Genomic DNA, 7,038 nt, shown 5'->3' on the forward strand with positions numbered 1-7,038 from the left:
TCCTTTCAAGGATAGAAACCCCTTTGGGAATTGCTGCCTTGTTCCCCCTCCTCCAATGGACTCCAATATACTAGATTCTTTAGGGGGTGTGGGGCTGGAGGGGTTTCCTGACTCAGGATGATCCCCAAATTAAGCCTTCTGGCTGGCTCTCTTCTCAGAGCTGCAAGATCTCCCAAATGAGCCTGCCAGGATTATGTGATCCTTCCAACCACTTTACAAGCTATGGAAACACAAAGTGTGCTTAGAGATTTAGAGGAAGCCTTCCCCCATGCCAAAAGCTGCCTCTTTAGCCTTGTGAAGATTGCTCTCTTCCCTGACTGCTGACTTGAATGAGAACGCATTGCTGGTAAGCGGTTAGACTATGCCTCAGTTCAGCTTTGTTTCATTTCATCTTTGCTTCAGTGTGTGTGTGTGTGTGTGTGTGTGTGTGTGTGTGTGTTAGAGTGTGTGCTCAGAGTGAGTAACAAAGAGATGGGAAATAGAGTCAGAGAGCAAGAGCAGTTCCTCTAAGCGTTCCAACCTGTGGCCGAGCCGGAGAGGAGCTGTTGTGCAGGGATGAGTGGAGAAAGAAGGCATATATGGAGTGTCTGTTGTATCTACAAGGACATGGCCTCACATCGAAAAGGCAACATGAGCTAATTCTTGGATTTCTGAAACCAGATTCCTTGCTGCAGTAGGAAGTCCAGCAGCCACAGCTATCAGCACCACGGACAGCGGTAGGCATGGTTGTGTCTCAGGGAAGGACTGGACTTTCCCTGCTCAAGGGGACACTACAGATCCATAGAGTAATTTTGCATTGTGTAGATGGAGCCTCACTAGATTCACTGCCATTTGCATATCTCCTCTCCTACCAAATGGACAGAGGTTCCAGAGGGCGGGGAGAAAGTGAGGGAGATGGTACATCATGCCCTCGGGAAGTGTACAGAGATGACTGAGGTTCTGTATTACTTGAATTCCCTTTGTCTGTGTCTTCAGGGCCAGGATGTGTCTTTGGTACAGAGTATGCAGGAGTTGCCAAGTTCACATCAGTGCAATGGAACAATGAGCCCAAGTCCATCGCTAGGTTGTACATTTGAATGAACAAAGGGCCAAGTCTCCCTCTTGGGGAAATCCACATGATCTCATATGAGCTTTCAAATCAGAAGCCTGCTTCTCCACAAACCTATAGGTGTGTGGTCAGGACAGAAGACTTGTCTTATTAATGGGGCTGCCAAGTGCAGACAAATAGCCACACTCTCTGCTTGCCCTGAGCTGTTGGCAGCTCACTGAGCTTCCAAGGAAAAAGAAAAACAAAATAAAACAAAACAAAAAACCTAGCACTGACTGGGATTTCTTGCTTCATTTTTCTTCATTCCATAAATGGGTGTTGAATGTCCAATCTCAGGTTCAGCCCTGTGGGAATGAGCCCACCAAATGACAGAAGTTTTGCCCGAGAGCATAGACTCACCAAAAGAAAAGGCACTCTGGAAGATAGGATATTCCAAGGGTCATCTGAGGATCACCACCTGTCACATGTGCCACCCAGGCTTGGGCCCAGGTGGTCTGCGGAGGCAAGGTCTATGCTGGCTGATATTACCAGGGATGCATGCTAGGATATCAGACAGGCCACCTGCACAGGCTTCTCAAAGCAAAGGACAGACTGTTTCTGCTGTTTATCTGAGTCCCTGTGTCATGCACACAGTAAGCACTCAATAACTATGTGCTGCCTGAATGAGTTAAAGTGCACCAGCCACCTGCTAGAGGCCAGAGAAAAGTGGGGGTGGGCAGTGTGGCTCAAATGGTTCTCTGGTCAGTGGAGTATAGGGTTAAGAAAGCTCTGTGCATGAGGTCCAGCTGGGATTTTCACCTCAAGTTACAGAGTCCACTATCTTTCACAATTGAGAGGGCAATGGTGGGCTTGGGCCCTGGAGAAATAAGACTCAGAGATAGAGTCAGACTCACAACTGTATGAAGACCCAGTAGGGATCCTCAGAGGAGAGATAATTAGGGTGACAGCCACAGTTTCTGAGAGTACTGAGTGAGGGCTTTCTGGGGCTGGCTGACCCTCTTGACTCAAATACATTACTGCTGCTTCTGACTAATGGGCCTGGCAGGTGCTTCCTCACTGGCCACAGAGCAGAACTGCCTGAGCCTCTTCAGAGGTGGGACTGGAGCATCCTTCTCTCACCCTCTTTACTGGGAGCATCCTGGATCTGGAGCTACAGAATGGTCGCAGTGGACCAGCCACTTGAAAGGGCAGAGGAACCTCAGCCACTCTCTACTCACTGTGGGATGCCAGTTCCTGCCTGGGAGGACTGGCAAAGTAGTGATGTCCACAGCCCATGAGGTATCCAGCCCAGTGCCCAGCAGGGAGTAGAAAATAGTATTTCCCCTATGTTCCTTTGAGAGACCTCATGTAATAAGCCTATGTGAAGCTTGAGGATCAGGGGCCAGGGAAGATGAAGAGGAGCAAAGCAAGGCTTGTCATAGGGTCCCCAAATGGTCCTGATGTGATGCATAAAGAAAACGGAGCTGGAGGGTTATGAGTCATAAGTACCTGTGAGGGGGAAGGGAGGCTGGGAGACAGGTTGGTGGGAGCAGCGGCACCTGTGACAGCCGTCAGCACCCACCCTTCCTCTGCTTTGTACCATCCCTGTGCCCGTGCTGACCCTTGGACAGCCAGACCCTCTCTCAGGTTCAAATCCCACCTGGCCTTTCAGATTCTGATTCACGTATAGTGGATCCCTGGGCTGTGGCCCAGGGACTTGCCTGCAGTGGCCTCTCCCTGTCTGGGCCCCTTGCCCACGGCACCCAAACAGATATCTCACAATGCTGCTCAGATGCTTTGTATTCATCTTGTTCATCTTTTTGTTCATCTTGTTCCTCCAACTAGACTGGAATCTTTTAAACAAAAATGTCTCCTTCATGTCACCCAGCACACCACAGCAGAACACACACAGCACTCTGCTTTGGTAGAAGCTCAGTACAATTTTTATTGAGAGAATGAACATGCAGGAAAATGAGTAAATAAAGAAGAAAGGAGAGACAGAAAGGATGAAGGGGAAAGAAGAGGAAACTCCTGGGTTTGCCAAGCCTGAACCAGTAAAGTTGAGGCTCTTTCTTTGCCCTCCTTTCTTACTCTTCCACAAAAAGCATATCGTTTTAAGAGCTGGGGCTGTAGCTCAGTGGCACAGTGCTTGTCTTATATGCACGAGGGCCCAAACTCAAGCCCCGCACCACAGAAATAAAGGGCTTAAGAGCAGCTTTTAAACATTTCCACTCTCTGAGCAAACTGTGACACGAGATCATATGTGTGAAATTTTCAAGCTGTATAAAATAATCGAGAATTATAAAACATTTACGGAACACTTACTATGTCCTTGCGACAGTTCCTGCCCCTGGGAGGCTTACAAAGGGGCTGGAAGGTAAGAGTAACACATGGGTGTCAGTTTTAGTCGGAGCAAAGTGGTTGTGGAAAGCTCTGCATCTGGGGACCCCAGCATGACCCAGAGGAGCTACTGAGAAAACTACACACAATAGTGACATTTGTGAAAACACAGGTTTATCTTATTTTCCTCACCTGTAAAAGAGGGGCACCTTACCTCACAGTGATGTGAGCTTTAAAAGGATTAATATGTCTTAAAACCTCTTTGCCTGGTGTTGGGCACATAGTACTCAATACAATTTACTTCTTCCTAATGTTGCTAAAGACAGAAAACTTCCTTTGAACTTCTAGGAGTCAGTTACTAAGAACTCCAGGCACTGGATTAGTCAAGCTCTGTTGCTTTGCCCTCTGTGCTGTACCGTTTTCACTGGAAAGAAGTTTGCATTCACCCAGGCTGGGCCTGTCTTTCACCTCCTCCTGGAGCCCACAGCAGCCCTTAGCCTCTCATCCCCTAAATTATTCAGAGCTATGTACACACCCCATGTTCGCTTCCTTTTTTCAGGTTCACTCTTCAACTCGCTGCATTCCAGCTTTTTCTCCCACGACTCAGCTAGAAAGGGTCTTGGTAAGGCTCTGTGTTAGGCGGATCTGGTGAGCACAGTGCTATCCCTGTGAGATATGTCTTGCCACACCCCATGGGTCCCTTTAGGGCCTCATCGTCTCTTGGCAACTTTCCAGATGCGGGTTCTCTCTTCCTTCTGAATGGTTCTGTTTCTCAGCCATTCTACTTTCTTCTCTGTCCTCCCTCCCTCCCTTTCTTCCCAGAGCTGTATCATCTCAGGTTGGAGTACAAATTTTTTCTTTCTTCTGCCTGTCTTTTAAATGGCTGGGGTGGAGCTGGAGGGTTGTTTACCACGAGCTAGTGCTTTGTCTCCCACTCCTCCCTGCCACTCCCCATCCCCAAGGCCACAAATATCATCTGCGTCTTAAATACTCTCCTGCGGACGTCCCCACTCCCTGAAGAGGACCAGACTCACGTTCGCTGCCCGTGTGATGTCTTCGTTCAGCAATCTCCCTGGCATCTCACAGTTAACACTTACCAAACGGAGCTCACAGTTCCGCCTCCTGTCTTCCCCAGTACCCCCTTTCTCATGTTCATTCACCCAGTTGCTCATGCCAGATCTTGAGTTGACCTTGATTTTCCCTCTTTCTCCTCTTCGCTTTTATCTGAAATCTATCAGCAAGGCCCATGAACTCTGTGTCCAAGGTATAGCTGGAGTTCACTCGCTTCTTTTCTACCATCCAAAAGCAAGCTCCTCCTAAGTGATGTGTCCTGGGTGGCTGTCTTGGCATCAGTATTAATTATGGTCTTTATGAGCATATTGCCTTCTATGTAGACCATAGTTTTACCTCTCAAGGCCCAGCCAAGGCTCAAGTCTGCCCTAAACTGCCTTTTAGTTATCCAGGCAGCATTCTTTGTACCAACATTTGTGGCCAACCAGCCCTGTGCTGACCGCCATCAGCCTCACAGCGCCCTGTGGCTTGGGATATACAGTCCGGACATTTGACCATATACTGGCTTCTGGGGCTCTGCTGACTCCCATAGCAATGAGCCCCTTTTCGTTCACCTGTACTACAGCATCTTCACCCTGGGATGTTTGCCTCCTGCTCACTGCAAGTTATCCCAGCCAAGGGCTCCTCTTTGTTTAAAGCGGTCTCTGGCCTCTCCCCAGCAGAGCTGACCATCTCTGCCTGTGCATCCTGTGGAGTCCTTGCACTGTGCCTCTGCCAGCAAATATTATGCCACCAAGCCTTTATTTACCTTTCCATACCTTAACTCATTCCACTTCTCTCAGAAGGTGCTTCTCTCAGCCCCACTGTACACACACGGAGACGGAGGCTTGTAGAAGCCCTTTGCACAAGGTCACACAGAGAGGAAGTTGCAGAGCCAGGATGGGAACCAGGCAGTGTGGTTTCCCAGGGGTTGTGGCTCTGGGCTACAGAGGGGAGAGATCTCAAGACCAAGAAACCATGAAGAGACAGCTGTGCCAGCTTCTGAGAGCCCCTGGTCTGGGTGGAGAATTCCAGCTCTGCCATGAGGGTGGAGGACAATAGGCAAGCAGCTTACACATGCAAAGCCTTCATCTTCTCTTTTGTCTGATGGGTGAACTGTCACTAATTCACGGGGCAGTTAGAAGAAATAAATGAAAAAGCACAGGCAGAGTGCCTGATGCATAGCAGATACCCAGGAAACATGGGTTTCTTCTTCCATCCTTGGTGTCGCTGGCTTTAGGCTGGGCCTCGTCATTCTTTCCGGACCTTCTACTCGGCCCTGGGAAATGAAAGAAGAGGAGCAACTCGCGGTGGAGCGAGGAAATGGCCCAGAGTGACAAAAATGGATGACAAGAACACCATGCCTGATAAAGGAATGTTCTGTACCAGCTCAGAGCTGCACGGCTCTGCATGGTTGGTCTAGAGGTGTGGTACTTCACCGGACGCTGAGAACTGAGAGCAGCTCTAGGGTGCTGCAGCAGGAGCTGGCCCCTAAGGAAAAACGAGCCTCAGAGAAGGGAACAGCCTGTCAGAGTCACACAGATACTCAGGGTAAGAGTGGAACCAGGAGCAGGGCTGCCTTTTTTTTTTTTCTTTCTTCCTTTCTCTCTCCTTGTTCCTCTTTCCTTTCTCTCTCCCACCCTGGAACATGTTAGACAAGCAACTCTACTACAGCACTGCACCCCCACCTCAAGAGATTTTCAGGAATCTTCGGGCCCACAAGTCTCCTTTTGTTCCTTCATCCTCTGCTGCAATGGCGACACACAATTCTACTCTCCTTGGAAATAGGTTTATTCCAAGTCTTGGGCTCAGAACGGCTTAGGACTATTTTACAAAATAACTGAACCCACTTAGGAGGAAATATCCAAGGGAATGTGTCCAGGAGTCTTCCTGGGAACTGAGGACACCAAGATTAATTCCAAGTACTGGTGTCAAAGATTTGCATTTGGAGATGAGCTTTACACAGAGAACAGGCACCAGCCATTGTCTTGGTGAAAGCGAAGGTCTGAGGCTAATAGATTTGTGCAGTGAGGCTTTGGGCTTTTCAGAATCCTCCGGAGAGTAGGTGGGGGTGCTCTGCTGAGGCCTACGAAACAGTCTGAAACTGAAACGTCAGTCTAGGAAACACCGTCCAGGAGGAAGTTACTCAGTTTGAAGTAAGTCGGGGAGTGGGGGCGCTTCACACGCGGTCCTTCCCTGGAGACGGCCGACTTGGTGTGTGCAGATCGGGTTCTGTTTAGGCAGCGGGATAGACATTGGTGGCTCCAGATTCCGAGTGCCTTCGTGGCCTTGAGGGGTGCGACTGCGCGCGTGGGCGATCGTGCGTGCGGGGAGCTGGGAGGCGCGTGAGTGTAGCCGCCAGTGGGTGTGTCTGTGGCGCCCAGCCTGGGGCTGCGCCCAGAACGGCCGACTTGGTGTGTGCAGATCGGGTTCTGTTTAGGCAGCGGGATAGACATTGGTGGCTCCAGATTCCGAGTGCCTTCGTGGCCTTGAGGGGTGCGACTGCGCGCGTGGGCGATCGTGCGTGCGGGGAGCTGGGAGGCGCGTGAGTGTAGCCGCCAGTGGGTGTGTCTGTGGCGCCCAGCCTGGGGCTGCGCCCAGAACCCCAGCCTGCGGCTCCC

The sequence above is a fragment of the Fukomys damarensis genome, unplaced genomic scaffold (genome assembly GCF_012274545.1).
Source record: "Fukomys damarensis isolate Sample0158 unplaced genomic scaffold, DMR_v1.0_HiC HiC_scaffold_29, whole genome shotgun sequence".
Taxonomy (NCBI): Eukaryota; Metazoa; Chordata; class Mammalia; order Rodentia; family Bathyergidae; genus Fukomys; species Fukomys damarensis.